Source organism: Bufo gargarizans, chromosome 2 (genome assembly GCF_014858855.1).
Source record: "Bufo gargarizans isolate SCDJY-AF-19 chromosome 2, ASM1485885v1, whole genome shotgun sequence".
In the NCBI taxonomy this organism is placed as follows: domain Eukaryota; kingdom Metazoa; phylum Chordata; class Amphibia; order Anura; family Bufonidae; genus Bufo; species Bufo gargarizans.
Window position 1 is genome coordinate 1330322 of NC_058081.1, and position 18646 is coordinate 1348967.

Genomic DNA, 18646 nt, shown 5'->3' on the forward strand with positions numbered 1-18646 from the left:
GCTCTGATTAGCGTAGGGAGAGGTTGCGGCTGCGACAGTAGGGCGAGATTAGGCAGATTAACTCCTCCAAAGGACTTGATTAACTGATCGATCTGCAGCTGTGCATCATTGAGCTGCTGATCCTCAATTGCTCACTGTTTTTAGGCTGCCCAGAGCGTTTGTCAGTCACATTTTTCTGGGGTGATCGGCGGCCATTTTGTGTCTTGTGGTGCGCCAGCACAAGCTGCGACCAAGTGCATTTAACCCTCAATGGTGTGGTTGTTTTTTGGCTAAAGCCTACATCAGGGTGAAGCTGTCACACCAAGTGCATTTAACCAGCAATAGTCTGTTTATTTTTTGGCCATATACAAAATCAGGGGCAAGCTGCGCCTGTCACCAAGTGCATTTAACCCTCAATGGTGTGGTTGTTTTTTGGCTAAAGCCTACATCAGGGTGAAGCTGTCACACCAAGTGCATTTAACCAGCAATAGTCTGTTCATTTTTTGGCCATATACAAAATCAGGGGCAAGCTGCGCCTGTCACCAAGTGCATTTAACCCTCAATGGTGTGGTTGTTTTTTGGCTAAAGCCTACATCAGGGTGAAGCTGTCACACCAAGTGCATTTAACCAGCAATAGTCTGTTTATTTTTTGGCCATATCCCAGTCTAATTCTGTCACTAAATCCATACCGGTCACCCAGCGCCTAAATACTAGGCCTCAAATTTATATCCAGCTAAATCTGTCCCTAGTGCTGTAGCTGGGCGAGTTATTTAGTGTCCGTTCAAGCACATTTCTTGTTCTGGGTTGAAATACAATTCCCAATTTAGCAATTTCATAATTTAGTGGTTTCTGCTATATCAGAGCTATTTGAAATCTATCCCTAAAAGGGTATATAATATTCAAGGTGCACATTGGGTCATTCAGAATAACTTCACACACACCCGCTACTGTGTATTTCCAAGTCTAATTCTGTCACTAAACCCATACCTGTCACGCAGCGCCTAAATACTAGGCCTCAAATTTATATCCAGCTAAATCTGTCCCTAGTGCTGTAGCTGGGCGAGTTATTTAGTGTCCGTTCAAGCACATTTCTTGTTCTGGGTTGAAATACAATTCCCAATTTAGCAATTTCATAATTTAGTGGTTTCTGCTATATCAGAGCTATTTGAAATCTATCCCTAAAAGGGTATATAATATTCAAGGTGCACATTGGGTCATTCAGAATAACTTCACACACACCCGCTACTGTGTATTTCCAAGTCTAATTCTGGCACTAAACCCATACCTGTCACCCAGCGCCTAAATACTAGGCCTCAAATTTATATCCCGCTAAATCTGTCCTTAGTGCTGTAGCTGGGCGAGTTATTTAGTGTCCGTTCAAGCACATTTCTTGTTCTGGGTTGAAATACAATTCCCAATTTAGCAATTTCATAATTTAGTGGTTTCTGCTATATCAGAGCTATTTGAAATCTATCCCTAAAAGGGTATATAATATTCAAGGTGCACATTGGGTCATTCAGAATAACTTCACACACACCCGCTACTGTGTATTTCCAAGTCTAATTCTGGCACTAAACCCATACCTGTCACCCAGCGCCTAAATACTAGGCCTCAAATTTATATCCCGCTAAATCTGTCCTTAGTGCTGTAGCTGGGCGAGTTATTTAGTGTCCGTTCAAGCACATTTCTTGTTCTGGGTTGAAATACAATTCCCAATTTAGCAATTTCATAATTTAGTGGTTTCTGCTATATCAGAGCTATTTGAAATCTATCCCTAAAAGGGTATATAATATTCAAGGTGCACATTGGGTCATTCAGAATAACTTCACACACACCCGCTACTGTGTATTTCCAAGTCTAATTCTGGCACTAAACCCATACCTGTCACCCAGCGCCTAAATACTAGGCCTCAAATTTATATCCCGCTAAATCTGTCCTTAGTGCTGTAGCTGGGCGAGTTATTTAGTGTCCGTTCAAGCACATTTCTTGTTCTGGGTTGAAATACAATTCCCAATTTAGCAATTTCATAATTTAGTGGTTTCTGCTATATCAGAGCTATTTGAAATCTATCCCTAAAAGGGTATATAATATTCAAGGTGCACATTGGGTCATTCAGAATAACTTCACACACACCCGCTACTGTGTATTTCCAAGTCTAATTCTGGCACTAAACCCATACCTGTCACCCAGCGCCTAAATACTAGGCCTCAAATTTATATCCCGCTAAATCTGTCCTTAGTGCTGTAGCTGGGCGAGTTATTTAGTGTCCGTTCAAGCACATTTCTTGTTCTGGGTTGAAATACAATTCCCAATTTAGCAATTTCATAATTTAGTGGTTTCTGCTATATCAGAGCTATTTGAAATCTATCCCTAAAAGGGTATATAATATTCAAGGTGCACATTGGGTCATTCAGAATAACTTCACACACACCCGCTACTGTGTATTTCCAAGTCTAATTCTGGCACTAAACCCATACCTGTCACCCAGCGCCTAAATACTAGGTCTCAAATTTATATCCCGCTAAATCTGTCCTTAGTGCTGTAGCTGGGCGAGTTATTTAGTGTCCGTTCAAGCACATTTCTTGTTCTGGGTTGAAATACAATTCCCAATTTAGCAATTTCATAATTTAGTGGTTTCTGCTATATCAGAGCTATTTGAAATCTATCCCTAAAAGGGTATATAATATTCAAGGTGCACATTGGGTCATTCAGAATAACTTCACACACACCCGCTACTGTGTATTTCCAAGTCTAATTCTGGCACTAAACCCATACCTGTCACCCAGCGCCTAAATACTAGGCCTCAAATTTATATCCCGCTAAATCTGTCCTTAGTGCTGTAGCTGGGCGAGTTATTTAGTGTCCGTTCAAGCACATTTCTTGTTCTGGGTTGAAATACAATTCCCAATTTAGCAATTTCATAATTTAGTGGTTTCTGCTATATCAGAGCTATTTGAAATCTATCCCTAAAAGGGTATATAATATTCAAGGTGCACATAGGGTCATTCAGAATAACTTCACACACACGCTTCTGTGCATTTCCAAGTCTAATTCTGTCACTAAATCCATACCGGTCACCCAGCGCCTAAATACTAGGCCTCAAATTTATATCCAGCTAAATCTGTCCCTAGTGCTGTAGCTGGGCGAGTTATTTAGTGTCCGTTCAAGCACATTTCTTGTTCTGGGTTGAAATACAATTCCCAATTTAGCAATTTCATAATTTAGTGGTTTCTGCTATATCAGAGCTATTTGAAATCTATCCCTAAAAGGGTAGATCATATTGAAGGTGCACATAGGGTCATTCAGAATAACTTCACACACACGCTTCTGTGCATTTCCAAGTCTAATTCTGTCACTAAATCCATACCGGTCACCCAGCGCCTAAATACTAGGCCTCAAATTTATATCCCGCTGAATTTGAATACAATACATTGGGCCAAATAATATATTTGTTGTTGTGGTGAACCATAACAATGAGAAAAACATCTAGTAAGGGACGCGGACGTGGACATGGTCGTGGTGGTGTTAGTGGACCCTCTGGTGCTGGGAGAGGACGTGGCCGTTCTGCCACATCCACACGTCCTAGTGTACCAACTACCTCAGGTCCCAGTAGCCGCCAGAATTTACAGCGATATATGGTGGGGCCCAATGCCGTTCTAAGGATGGTAAGGCCTGAGCAGGTACAGGCATTAGTCAATTGGGTGGCCGACAGTGGATCCAGCACGTTCACATTATCTCCCACCCAGTCTTCTGCAGAAAGCGCACAGATGGCGCCTGAAAACCAACCCCATCAGTCTGTCACATCACCCCCATGCATACCAGGGAAACTGTCTCAGCCTCAAGTTATGCAGCAGTCTCTTATGCTGTTTGAAGACTCCGCTGGCAGGGTTTCCCAAGGGCATCCACCTAGCCCTTCCCCAGCGGTGAAAGACATAGAATGCACTGACGCACAACCACTTATGTTTCCTGATGATGAGGACATGGGAATACCACCTCAGCACGTCTCTGATGATGACGAAACACAGGTGCCAACTGCTGCGTCTTTCTGCAGTGTGCAGACTGAACAGGAGGTCAGGGATCAAGACTGGGTGGAAGACGATGCAGGGGACGATGAGGTCCTAGACCCCACATGGAATGAAGGTCGTGCCACTGACTTTCACAGTTCGGAGGAAGAGGCAGTGGTGAGACCGAGCCAACAGCGTAGCAAAAGAGGGAGCAGTGGGCAAAAGCAGAACACCCGCCGCCAAGAGACTCCGCCTGCTACTGACCGCCGCCACCTGGGACCGAGCACCCCAAAGGCAGCTTCAAGGAGTTCCCTGGCATGGCACTTCTTCAAACAATGTGCTGACGACAAGACCCGAGTGGTTTGCACGCTGTGCCATCAGAGCCTGAAGCGAGGCATTAACGTTCTGAACCTGAGCACAACCTGCATGACCAGGCACCTGCATGCAAAGCATGAACTGCAGTGGAGTAAACACCTTAAAAACAAGGAAGTCACTCAGGCTCCCCCTGCTACCTCTTCTGCTGCTGCCGCCTCGGCCTCTTCTGCTGCTGCCGCCTCGGCCTCTTCCTCCGCCTCTGGAGGAACGTTGGCACCTGCCGCCCAGCAAACAGGGGATGTACCACCAACACCACCACCACCACCTCCGTCACCAAGCGTCTCAACCATGTCACACGCCAGCGTTCAGCTCTCCATCTCACAAACATTTGATAGAAAGCGTAAATTCCCACCTAGCCACCCTCGATCCCTGGCCCTGAATGCCAGCATTTCTAAACTACTGGCCTATGAAATGCTGTCATTTAGGCTGGTGGACACAGACAGCTTCAAACAGCTCATGTCGCTTGCTGTCCCACAGTATGTTGTTCCCAGCCGGCACTACTTCTCCAAGAGAGCCGTGCCTTCCCTGCACAACCAAGTATCCGATAAAATCAAGTGTGCACTGCGCAACGCCATCTGTGGCAAGGTCCACCTAACCACAGATACGTGGACCAGTAAGCACGGCCAGGGACGCTATATCTCCCTAACTGCACACTGGGTAAATGTAGTGGCAGCTGGGCCCCAGGCGGAGAGCTGTTTGGCGCACGTCCTTCCGCCGCCAAGGATCGCAGGGCAACATTCTTTGCCTCCTGTTGCCACCTCCTCCTTCTCGGCTTCCTCCTCCTCTTCTTCCACCTGCTCATCCAGTCAGCCACACACCTTCACCACCAACTTCAGCACAGCCCGGGGTAAACGTCAGCAGGCCATTCTGAAACTCATATGTTTGGGGGACAGGCCCCACACCGCACAGGAGTTGTGGCGGGGTATAGAACAACAGACCGATGAGTGGTTGCTGCCGGTGAGCCTCAAGCCCGGCCTGGTGGTGTGTGATAATGGGCGAAATCTCGTTGCAGCTCTGGGACTAGCCAATTTGACGCACATCCCTTGCTTGGCGCATGTGCTGAATTTGGTGGTGCAGAAGTTCATTCACAACTACCCCGACATGTCAGAGCTGCTGCATAAAGTGCGGGCCGTCTGTTCGCGCTTCCGGCGTTCACATCCTGCTGCTGCTCGCCTGTCTGCGCTACAGCGTAACTTCGGCCTTCCCGCTCACCGCCTCATATGCGACGTGCCCACCAGGTGGAACTCCACCTTGCACATGCTGGACAGACTGTGCGAGCAGCAGCAGGCCATAGTGGAGTTTCAGCTGCAGCACGCACGGGTCAGTCGCACTACAGAACAGCACCACTTCACCACCAATGACTGGGCCTCCATGCGAGACCTGTGTGCCCTGTTGCGCTGTTTCGAGTACTCCACCAACATGGCCAGTGGCGATGACACCGTTATCAGCGTTACAATACCACTTCTATGTCTCCTTGAGAAAACACTTAGGGCGATGATGGAAGAGGAGGTGGCCCAGGAGGAGGAGGAGGAGGAGGAGGAAGAGGGGTCATTTTTAGCACTTTCAGGCCAGTCTCTTCGAAGTGACTCAGAGGGAGGTTTTTGGCAACAGCAGAGGCCAGGTACAAATGTGGCCAGCCAGGGCCCACTACTGGAGGACGAGGAGGACGAGGATGAGGAGGAGGTGGAGGAGGATGAGGATGAAGCATGGTCACAGCGGGGTGGCACCCAACGCAGCTCGGGTCCATCACTGGTGCGTGGCTGGGGGGAAAGGCAGGACGATGACGATACGCCTCCCACAGAGGACAGCTTGTCCTTATCCCTGGGCAGCCTGGCACACATGAGCGACTACATGCTGCAGTGCCTGCGCAACGACAGCAGAGTTGCCCACATTTTAACCTGTGCGGACTACTGGGTTGCCACCCTGCTGGATCCACGCTACAAAGACAATGTGCCCACCTTACTTCCTGCACTGGAGCGTGATAGGAAGATGCGCGAGTACAAGCGCACGTTGGTAGACGCGCTACTGAGAGCATTCCCAAATGTCACAGGGGAACAAGTGGAAGCCCAAGGCCAAGGCAGAGGAGGAGCAAGAGGTCGCCAAGGCAGCTGTGTCACGGCCAGCTCCTCTGAGGGCAGGGTTAGCATGGCAGAGATGTGGAAAACTTTTGTCAACACGCCACAGCTAACTGCACCACCACCTGATACGCAACGTGTTAGCAGGAGGCAACATTTCACTAACATGGTGGAACAGTACATGTGCACACTCCTCCACGTACTGACTGATGGTTCGGCCCCATTCAACTTCTGGGTCTCTAAATTGTCCACGTGGCCAGAGCTAGCCTTTTATGCCTTGGAGGTGCTGGCCTGCCCGGCAGCCAGCGTTTTGTCTGAACGTGTATTCAGCACGGCAGGGGGCGTCATTACAGACAAACGCAGCCGCCTGTCTACAGCCAATGTGGACAAGCTGACGTTCATAAAAATGAACCAGGCATGGATCCCACCGAACCTGTCCGTCCCTTGTCCAGATTAGATAATTAACTACCTTCCCATAACCATATATTATTGGACTCCAGGGCACTTCCTCATTCAATCCTATTTTTATTTTCATTTTACCATTATATTGCGATGCTACCCAAAGTTGAATGAACCTCTCCTCTGCCTGTGTGCTAGGCCTAAATATATGCCAATGGACTGTTGCAGTGGTGGCTGACATGAAGCCTGATTCTCTGCTATGACATGCAGACTAATTCTCTGCTGACATGAAGCCAGATTGTCTGTTACGGGACCTCTCTCCTCTGCCTGGGTGCTGGGCCTAAATTTATGACAATGGACTGTTGCAGTGGTGGCTGACGTGAAGCCTGATTCTCTGCTATGACATGCAGACTGATTCTCTGCTATGATATGAAGAATGATTCTCTGCTGACATGAAGCCAGATCCTCTGTTACGGGACCTCTCTCCTCTGCCTGTGTGTGTGCTGGGCCTAAATATATGCCAATGGACTGTTGCAGTGGTGGCTGACGTGAAGCCTCATTCTCTGCTATGACATGCAGACTAATTCTCTGCTGACATGAAGCCAGATTCTCTGTTACGGGACCTCTCTCCTCTGCCTGTGTGTGTGCTGGGCCTAAATATATGCCAATGGACTGTTGCAGTGGTGGCTGACGTGAAGCCTCATTCTCTGCTATGACATGCAGACTAATTCTCTGCTGACATGAAGACAGATTCTCTGTTACGGGACCTCCCTCCTCTGCCTGGGTGCTGGGCCTAAATATATGCCAATGGACTGTTGCAGTGGTGGCTGATGTGAAGCCTGATTCTCTGCTATGACATGCAGACTGATTCTCTGCTGTCATGAAGCCAGATTGTCTGTTACGGGACCTCTCTGCTCTGCCTGTGTGCTAGGCCTAAATATATGTCAATGGACTGTTGCAGTGGTGGCTGACGTGAAGCCTCATTCTCTGCTATGACATGCAGACTAATTCTCTGCTGACATGAAGCCAGATTGTCTGTTACGGGACCTCTCTCCTCTGCCTGTGTGTGTGCTGGGCCTAAATATATGCCAATGGACTGTTGCAGTGGTGGCTGACGTGAAGCCTCATTCTCTGCTATGACATGCAGACTAATTCTCTGCTGACATGAAGACAGATTCTCTGTTACGGGACCTCCCTCCTCTGCCTGTGTGTGTGCTGGGCCTAAATATATGCCAATGGACTGTTGCAGTGGTGGCTGACGTGAAGCCTGATTCTCTGCTATGACATGCAGACTAATTCTCTGCTGACATGAAGCCAGATTGTCTGTTACGGGACCTCTCTCCTCTGCCTGGGTGCTGGGCCTAAATTTATGACAATGGACTGTTGCAGTGGTGGCTGACGTGAAGCCTGATTCTCTGCTATGACATGCAGACTGATTCTCTGCTATGATATGAAGAATGATTCTCTGCTGACATGAAGCCAGATCCTCTGTTACGGGACCTCTCTCCTCTGCCTGTGTGTGTGCTGGGCCTAAATATATGCCAATGGACTGTTGCAGTGGTGGGTGACGTGAAGCCTCATTCTCTGCTATGACATGCAGACTAATTCTCTGCTGACATGAAGCCAGATTGTCTGTTACGGGACCTCTCTCCTCTGCCTGTGTGTGTGCTGGGCCTAAATATATGCCAATGGACTGTTGCAGTGGTGGCTGACGTGAAGCCTCATTCTCTGCTATGACATGCAGACTAATTCTCTGCTGACATGAAGACAGATTCTCTGTTACGGGACCTCTCTCCTCTGCCTGTGTGTGTGCTGGGCCTAAATATATGCCAATGGACTGTTGCAGTGGTGGCTGACGTGAAGCCTCATTCTCTGCTATGACATGCAGACTAATTCTCTGCTGACATGAAGACAGATTCTCTGTTACGGGACCTCCCTCCTCTGCCTGGGTGCTGGGCCTAAATATATGCCAATGGACTGTTGCAGTGGTGGCTGACGTGAAGCCTCATTCTCTGCTATGACATGCAGACTGATTCTCTGCTGACATGAAGCCAGATCGTCTGTTACGGGACCTCTCTGCTCTGCCTGTGTGCTAGGCCTAAATATATGCCAATGGACTGTTGCAGTGGTGGGTGACGTGAAGCCTCATTCTCTGCTATGACATGCAGACTGATTCTCTGCTGTCATGAAGCCAGATTGTCTGTTACGGGACCTCTCTGCTCTGCCTGTGTGCTAGGCCTAAATATATGCCAATGGACTGTTGCAGTGGTGGCTGACGTGAAGCCTCATTCTCTGCTATGACATGCAGACTAATTCTCTGCTGACATGAAGCCAGATTGTCTGTTACGGGACCTCTCTCCTCTGCCTGTGTGTGTGCTGGGCCTAAATATATGCCAATGGACTGTTGCAGTGGTGGCTGACGTGAAGCCTCATTCTCTGCTATGACATGCAGACTAATTCTCTGCTGACATGAAGACAGATTCTCTGTTACGGGACCTCCCTCCTCTGCCTGTGTGTGTGCTGGGCCTAAATATATGCCAATGGACTGTTGCAGTGGTGGCTGACGTGAAGCCTCATTCTCTGCTATGACATGCAGACTAATTCTCTGCTGACATGAAGACAGATTCTCTGTTACGGGACCTCCCTCCTCTGCCTGGGTGCTGGGCCTAAATATATGCCAATGGACTGTTGCAGTGGTGGGTGACGTGAAGCCTGATTCTCTGCTATGACATGCAGACTAATTCTCTGCTGACATGAAGACAGATTCTCTGTTACGGGACCTCTCTCCTCTGCCTGTGTGTGTGCTGGGCCTAAATATATGCCAATGGACTGTTGCAGTGGTGGCTGACGTGAAGCCTCATTCTCTGCTATGACATGCAGACTAATTCTCTGCTGACATGAAGACAGATTCTCTGTTACGGGACCTCTCTCCTCTGCCTGTGTGTGTGCTGGGCCTAAATATATGCCAATGGACTGTTGCAGTGGTGGCTGACGTGAAGCCTCATTCTCTGCTATGACATGCAGACTAATTCTCTGCTGACATGAAGACAGATTCTCTGTTACGGGACCTCCCTCCTCTGCCTGGGTGCTGGGCCTAAATATATGCCAATGGACTGTTGCAGTGGTGGCTGACGTGAAGCCTCATTCTCTGCTATGACATGCAGACTGATTCTCTGCTGACATGAAGCCAGATCGTCTGTTACGGGACCTCTCTGCTCTGCCTGTGTGCTAGGCCTAAATATATGCCAATGGACTGTTGCAGTGGTGGGTGACGTGAAGCCTCATTCTCTGCTATGACATGCAGACTGATTCTCTGCTGTCATGAAGCCAGATTGTCTGTTACGGGACCTCTCTGCTCTGCCTGTGTGCTAGGCCTAAATATATGCCAATGGACTGTTGCAGTGGTGGGTGACGTGAAGCCTCATTCTCTGCTATGACATGCAGACTGATTCTCTGCTGACATGAAGCCAGATTGTCTGTTACGGGACCTCTCTCCTCTGCCTGTGTGCTAGGCCTAAATATATGCCAATGGACTGTTGCAGTGGTGGCTGACGTGAAGCCTCATTCTCTGCTATGACATGCAGACTAATTCTCTGCTGACATGAAGCCAGATTGTCTGTTACGGGACCTCTCTCCTCTGCCTGGGTGCTGGGCCTAAATTTATGACAATGGACTGTTGCAGTGGTGGCTGACGTGAAGCCTGATTCTCTGCTATGACATGCAGACTGATTCTCTGCTGACATGAAGCCAGATCCTCTGTTACGGGACCTCCCTCCTCTGCCTGTGTGTGTGCTGGGCCTAAATATATGCCAATGGACTGTTGCAGTGGTGGCTGACGTGAAGCCTCATTCTCTGCTATGACATGCAGACTGATTCTCTGCTGACATGAAGCCAGATTCTCTGTTACGGGACCTCTCTCCTCTGCCTGTGTGTGTGCTGGGCCTAAATATATGCCAATGGACTGTTGCAGTGGTGGCTGACGTGAAGCCTCATTCTCTGCTATGACATGCAGACTAATTCTCTGCTGACATGAAGACAGATTCTCTGTTACGGGACCTCCCTCCTCTGCCTGGGTGCTGGGCCTAAATATATGCCAATGGACTGTTGCAGTGGTGGCTGACGTGAAGCCTCATTCTCTGCTATGACATGCAGACTAATTCTCTGCTGACATGAAGACAGATTCTCTGTTACGGGACCTCTCTCCTCTGCCTGGGTGCCGGGGCCTAAATATCTGAGAATGGACTGTTCCAGTGGTGGGTGACGGGAAGCCAGATTCTCTGCTATGGAACCTCTCTCCAATTGATTTTGGTTAATTTTTATTTATTTAATTTTTAATTTAATTCATTTCCCTATCCACATTTGTTTGCAGGGGATTTACCTACATGTTGCTGCCTTTTGCAGCCCTCTAGCTCTTTCCTGGGCTGTTTTACAGCCTTTTTAGTGCCGAAAAGTTCGGGTCCCCATTGACTTCAATGGGGTTCGGGTTCGGGACGAAGTTCGGATCGGGTTCGGATCCCGAACCCGAACATTTCCGGGATGTTCGGCCGAACTTCTCGAACCCGAACATCCAGGTGTTCGCTCAACTCTAGTTATTAGTTCTTTATTACTAATGAGACAGTTCATCTCGCGGTTCAGATAATAAACCGCTTTAATATCCTGAATGACCTGTCTCTGGAACAGGTCCAGAGTGCTGCCGGCCGACAAGGGTGGAGTGAATGTCGAACCTATACCTCCCCTAAATGCCTCAGGATAGGGTTTTTCTTCAGGGGTGTGATCTAGACTGCAACCTTGCAATTCCAAAAGTGTATCCACCACTTGTTTATCTACATGATCTAGATGTTGCCCCACCTGAAACCCTAAGGGGCCGATGATAGGAGATTCTAGCTCTTTTACCTCTTGTGCGGATACATTTTTATCACGAAACCATTTGAATAAGTTCAATTTTCTAATAGATCTAAATAAATCAACCTCAAAATTGGCTGGGTCAAAATCATTTACCAAGCTGAAATTCAAACCTTTTGACAAAAAGACAAGCAGTCTGCATCGAGAATTACATTGGTCAAATTAACAACATTATAACCAATCGGTAAGTCCTGTATAGGGCCCACATCCAAAATTAATTTCTCCACCCCACTTGCTTCCTCTTGAAGCCCCCTCTGTATGGACCTCCTCTTTTTCTTTGGTCTCCCTCTTCTGGTGTGTTTTCTGCCGTGATTAGCAGTCGCGATTGTCCGTTTGGGGACTCATGGTCTGCATTCATCTGAGATGTTTTTATGGCTTGATCCTCTGAAGCACTTGAGTCCGAATCTGTGGTCCAGTAGTCTTTGGAACGCCGATTTATTTATATTTGCGTTTCTGTGTACCCCAACAAAAGATTTTATTTTGTTCATAATCTGCTTTGTCACGTAAAAATGTATCTTTCTTTTTTTCTTTGGTATCCGATTGAATAGGGATTAAACGTTTCTCTAGTTTATTCAAGAAGGTTTTCATTTGGGACTCAGTCCTTCTGGATTTCACTTCTGTCTTTGCTTTGGTAATCTCAGTAGTTAACTCTTTGTATACTCTTTCATTCTGAGAGAGCACTAATTCCATAAGCCTGGATGAGTTTTCCAGTTGTATAGCATTCCAGGAGGCCAAAAATGTACTGTCATCCTGAAACTGAGAGGGTTCTTCATAGACACGCAGTCCTCTGGGCCCCCTCCCGCGAGTGACATAAGATTGCAGTGAGTTGATAGTCCAGAATAAAAGAACTTCTTTCTCAGACAGTTTAATAATCCCGGATTCAAGCGATTTGAGACTCATAACTTCTAAAATATCTTTGTTGTTACATTGTGCAAAAAACCGACCTGCATCGATACGACCCTGATTGATAGCTGAAACGCACGTGTCAGTATCCGAGTCCACATTAAGGTCGGTGGTGAGAGATTCTGGCGTGCTCTGGCTGCCTTGAGACATTTTGAAAACAATCAGGAGAAGAAAGCGCTGCCGGCACTGCTACACCCGACCAGGGGCAGAACAGGGCATAGACTACAAAGGTGGACCTGCAATTAATGAAGTCTCTCCTCTGTGTTTTACCATTCCAGTTTTCAGGTGTGCCCCTCTCCGCAGTGTGTGAACAGATTTCAGTCAATAATCCCTTCGTCAGATGTATGAAAGCATTCTTTAGATACATCGATGACGTGTTCATTGTCTGGGCAGGTAATGAAGAAAGCTTCGCAGTTTTTGTGGATTACTTAAATCGCGAAAACGATCTGAATATGTTGTTCACCAGTAAAATAAATTCCTCAGAATTGGAGTTCTTGGATGTCTTGGTGAAGGTGGAACAAGGTCGCCTGGAGACCACCATATTCAGGAAACCCACCTCCACCAAAGCATCACTGCACTTCAATAGCTTCCATCCCCCACATGTGGCCTCCGCGCTCCCCTACAGCCAATTCTCACGCCTGAATAGGATTATCTCTAGTGATACCGAGTTTTTAGAACAATCTAAAATCATGAAAATAAGGTTTCTACAAAGAGGTTACTCAGAACCTAGCATCGATCAAGTCTGCAGGGAGAAGATCTGAAGGTGATGTTGGTCTAAGGTCAAACCGCAGGTGCAGAAATGTAGGGCTACAAGAAAAAACTGCACTTCCGACATGGTTCCCAGTAGACCAGTGTTCACATTTGACTTTTCACCCATGGCGCAGCAAATAAAAAATGCCATATTAAAAAACTGGCACATTTTACAAAGGGATCCGACCCTTTTAGAAAAAGTGTCTAGTAGACCTGTGGTGGGCTTCAGACGAAGCAGAACCATGGGCAGTATGATCACACAGCCAGTTCAAATGTAATGCTGATAAAAACTGGCTTGAACGCTGCGTTCCTGAGGGCAACTTCAGGTGTGGACACTGCTCCATGTGTGAACAGATGCGGAGAGGGGCACACCAGAAAACTGGAATGGTAAAACAGAGGAGAGACTTCATTAATTGCAGGTCCACCTTTGCAGTTTATGCCCGGTTCTGCCCCTGCGGCCAGTTCTATATTGGCAAAACCTTTAGACCCCTTTTCGTTCGTTTCAGAGAGCACAAGCATAGCCTCAAAACAGAGATTGGAGCCACCAGATTAATCCAGCATATGAAAGAAACGCATCAAAACCGCGAGGACCTTCTACAGGTTGCAGGTCTAGAAATAGTGAAATTACCGCCTCGCGGCAGAGACAGAAAAAAGCTTCTCCTACAGAGAGAAGGACTAGCGTGAAACGGCTGCACCGTCACTGATCTATGTGCACAGACCGGCCTGTACCCGATTTTAACAAGTTTAATAAACTGGACGTTTTACTTTGGAATTGGTGAGTGCCGCTGTTTCTTCTCATCTCTCCTTTAAATATAGATAGGGGGCTGGTCTGGGGTCTGTACAGATAGGGGGCTGGTCTGAGGTCTGTATAGATAGGGGGCTGGTCTGAGGTCTGTATAGATAGGGGGCTGGTCTGAGGTCTGTATAGATAGCGAGCTGGTCTGATGTCTGTATAGATAGGGGGCTGGTCTGAGGTCTGTATAGATAGGGAGCTGGTCTGAGGTCTGTATAGATAGGGGGCTGGCCTGAGGTCTGTATAGATAGGGGGCTAGTCTGAGGTCTGTATAGATAGGGGGCTGGTCTGAGGTCTGTATAGATAGGGGGCTAGTCTGAGGTCTGTATAGATAGGGGGCTGGTCTGAGGTCTGTATAGATAAGGGGCTGGTCTGAGGTCTGTATAGATAGGGAGCTGGTCTGAGGTCTGTATAGATAGGGAGCTGGTCTGAGGTCTGTATAGATAGGGGGCTAGTCTGAGGTCTGTATAGATAAGGGGCTGGTCTGAGGTCTGTATAGATAGGGGGCTGGTCTGAGGTCTGTATAGATAGGGGGCTAGTCTGAGGTCTGTATAGATAGGGGGCTGGTCTGAGGTCTGTATAGATAGGGGGCTGGTCTGGGGTCTGTATAGATAAGGGGCTGGTCTGAGGTCTGTATAGATAGGGAGCTGGTCTGAGGTCTGTATAGATAGGGGGCTGGTCTGAGGTCTGTATAGATAGGGGGCTGGTCTGAGGTCTGTATAGATAGGGAGCTGGTCTGAGGTCTGTACAGATAGGGGGCTGGTCTGAGGTCTGTATAGATAGGGGGCTGGCCTGAGGTCTGTATAGATAGGGGGCTAGTCTGAGGTCTGTATAGATAGGGGGCTAGTCTGAGGTCTGTATAGATAGGGGGCTGGTGTGAGGTCTGTATAGATAAGGGCCTGGTCTGAGGTCTGTATAGATAGGGAGCTGGTCTGAGGTCTGTATAGATAGGGGGCTGGTCTGAGGTCTGTATAGATAGGGGGCTGGTCTGAGGTCTGTATAGATAGGGGGGCGCTTCTTAAGTCTGAATAGATGGAGGGTGGTCTGAGGTCTGTATAGATGAGGAGTCTGGTCTGGATTCTCTATAGATGTGGGTCTAGTCTAAAATCTGCATAGATGGGGGGCTTGGTCTGTTGTCCGAATAGATGGGAGGCTGGTCTGGGGTCTGCTTAGATTGGGGACCTGGTCTGAAGTTGTTATAGATTAATGTCAATGTCCCGAAAAGAGAGTGAGTGGATTTACAACCTAAACACCCTGGCTCCTACAGGCCTGAATCAAGAAATCGAATTGTTCGCATTCCTATAAATTCCTTATATAATAGCTAAGAGTAAGAAAGTCATTACGCAAGACAAATAATCACAACAGCAATAATAAAAAATAAAATAAAAAAAATAATTAAAAAAAAAAAAATAATAAAAATCTTTCCAATAATCAGGCCCTTCTGCTAAACTAATTAACATAGATTTCATATACTCCTAATATCTCTGGGGAGCAATAGTGTAAAGGAATCACATGTACCCAAACTAACCCAATTTTAATTGCTAACTAACCACATAACCCTCTTTCTTCAATATTCCTGGCACCCCTTGAAGTTCCAGCACTGTTTCTCTAAGTGCACTATCAACAAAAAACGTTTCCATGGAGACCTGCATGCTTAAAATCGGCTCAACAGGCTTCACAATTATCCCTGAGGAAGGAATCAGTGCATTCCGAAACGCGTCGGAGGAATTGTGGACCCTAGAGGCTTCCGTAGTCTCGGGTGTGACGTCACACTACAGGTCTCCAGGACAACGCACCAAACAACGGCTGCTCTGTGCGCGCGCAAGCCACCGGCCGGGGCTGCACACGCTACACAGAACAAGCTGAAGATAGAAGATTGAACGGGACAAGAGAGGAGGATCATCAATACCATGAAGATTGAACTTTTTCAGAAAAGAACCGAGCGGAGCACATAACAGTAAGTGCCTAAGACTGCCTTATTAGTCCGCAACAGTTTTTTACCTTCTGCAACACTTATTTGCATGTAAAGGATAAGCGCAGCTAGCGCAGCTATCCACTCAGTACTGACAGGAATAGAGCTACCAGAACAGATATTGAAGACTATAAGGTCCTAAATACCTTGGGGAAATCTGAGATTACTAGCATTTCTTCAGGTATAAATAGAGTCAGCGCGGGTTCTTCTCCTCTTTCTTGTTATAGATTAAGTCTGCTTTGGGGAATGTATAAATAGGAGTCTGTATAAAATAGAGGTCTGTATAGATGTCTAATGAGCCGCAAGGGAGGCAGAGAGGACAGGAGTAGTAATCACGGTGGCTGTCCTCGCTATGTCGCTCCTTGGGCAATAAAGTGATATGAGGGGTGAACCTTTTCTTCCCTTCGGGGCACACCCTGGTTTTGGGGCTCCTGCCTGATGTTATGTGGTTGGTGGTTAGATTTGAGGTGCAAAGCAAAGTTCCCTGAAGTTATGTGACAGCAATGCGGGTGCACACAATGATGAGACCAGGGTTCATGTAGCGAGTCCACTGTACTTTACTGAGGTATTTTGTAGATGGATCACACAAGGACATTGTATGGGAAGCTGAACTCTCACTTTTAATCGGTCTGTATGGTTAGAGTTCTGCTCTGAGGTCTGTATCGATAAAGTCTACTCTGAGGTCTGTATAGATAGGAGTCTACTCTGAGGTCTGTATAGATAGGGATCTGATCTGAGGTCTTTATAGATAGGGTCTAATCTGAGGTCTTTATTAATCTGAGGTCTGGTATCAGACCCCTATAGATAGGGGTCTGATCTGGGGTCTCTATAGAGAGGGGTTGGTATAAATAGGAGGTCTACTCTGGGGTCTCTATAGATAGGGGTCTGGTTTGCGGTCTGTATAGAGAGGGGTCGGTATTAATAGGAGGTCTGCTCTACGGTCTTTATAGATAGAGGTCTGATCTGGGGTCTCTATAGAGAGGGGATAGTATAAATAGGAGGTCTGCTCTGGGGTCTGTATAAATAGGAGGTCTGCTCTGGGGTCTCTATAGATAGGGGTCTGATCTGGTGTCTGTATAAATGGAAGGTCTGGTCTGTGGTCTGTATAGATAGGGTCTGTCACGAACTATGGATCCGATCGCTCCGGATCCCACAGCTGTGACGTAGTGGTCTGTGACGGAGTCTGCGCACACACAGAGACCTCACGTGACCGGGGTATTACCATTCGGCTAACACCCCCCACTACACTTCGGTAACTGCCACCACGTGGGTTCCCGGTCCACGAACCGACTATCCGGGTCATTCACTATCACACAGATCAGTGGATGAACCGGATATCACTTACTGACCAACCACAGTCAATCACCCCCAGCTACAATTCCTAAATGCAATTTAACTAACTACCTGGTAACGTCTCTTCAAAGGCAAGGTACGTTGTTCAGCAGCTTAGAATATGGAAGACTTGGCCATTTAGATTTTATAATCTTTAATAAGAGGTAAAAAGCAGTGCAGACAAGTCTAATGAAAATGACTATAAACCTACAGAATAATAATAACAATATAAATAATCACGACAGTTCAAATGAAAGGGAAAAAAGATGAAAGAATACTTAGTTTCTCTGGAGGGTTTCAGATGGTCGTTCATATGTCCTTTTTGAATCCTTGCAAACCCCGTTCAGTATGTATCAGGGGAGGCCCTCAAAGTTCTTCTGATACAGGGATCTGCCGTCAATGTCCAATTAAGTGTCTGGTGATGTTCCATGGGTCTCTCTCCTCTGTCCTTGTGCACGGATTTTTATGAACTCTCCCATGGGCAGGAGACTTATTCCTGTCAGCCAATGGCAGCAGAGTGACTGTGAAGCCTAGGGATTGGCCTCCAAGTGTTTTATGGCCCCATCAAAGTTCAGTTCCTACAATGAGGATTATACTTAAGCCCGTATCTCCCTGAAACATCGGCATATTTTTATACAGAATACATATTTGCGATCCTTATTTATTTACATACAGAATGAGACCACACACGGTAATGCTGGGACCTGTAGTTCTTCTACGACCCATAGGTCAGCTACAGAATCACATCCTCTAGTCATATTTGATACCCAATTAACCACAATACTCTGTAGAGCCTGGATCTGGTGTCAGAAAGGGCATAAGTTGATTCATAAATGAAATATGAAAGTGGACTGGTTTTATGTCCAGAGCTAATTAAGGGCTATTAGCTCTCCTCAAACCAGACCTGGAAATTAATGACGTCACGCTCCAGCCAGGCTTGACAGCGAGCTGATCTTATCTTAAAGGACAGGATGGGGTGGGCCTGGTATAGCCTTTATGACCTTTTATAGCCGGCCTCACAGAGTAGTGGTAATAAAAGTGTCCATCTATATCATAGGTGACCCAGGCTTCAGGAAGATGAGAGTTCACAGTTTTTTTACATATGCCAGAAGCATATAAGATGGCTACCCAGAGGAATTATGTATGTATGCCGGCACAGGGT

General features: G+C 47.2%; 1 protein-coding gene across 2 annotated transcripts in view; it reads left to right on the forward strand.

Moving 5' to 3' along the window:
- Window positions 1–18646, forward strand: part of LOC122926956 (acetylgalactosaminyl-O-glycosyl-glycoprotein beta-1,3-N-acetylglucosaminyltransferase-like) — a 50764-nt gene that overhangs the window by 13190 nt on the left and 18928 nt on the right. Inside the window, exon 2 of one of the 2 annotated variants that reach the window (XM_044278485.1) lies at window positions 15773–16137. The exons of the other annotated variant lie outside the window; for it this stretch is intronic. The gene's annotated coding sequence lies outside the window, so the exon portion shown is untranslated. The remainder of the gene's footprint in view (window positions 1–15772; window positions 16138–18646) is intronic. 2 annotated transcript variants of the gene reach the window in all.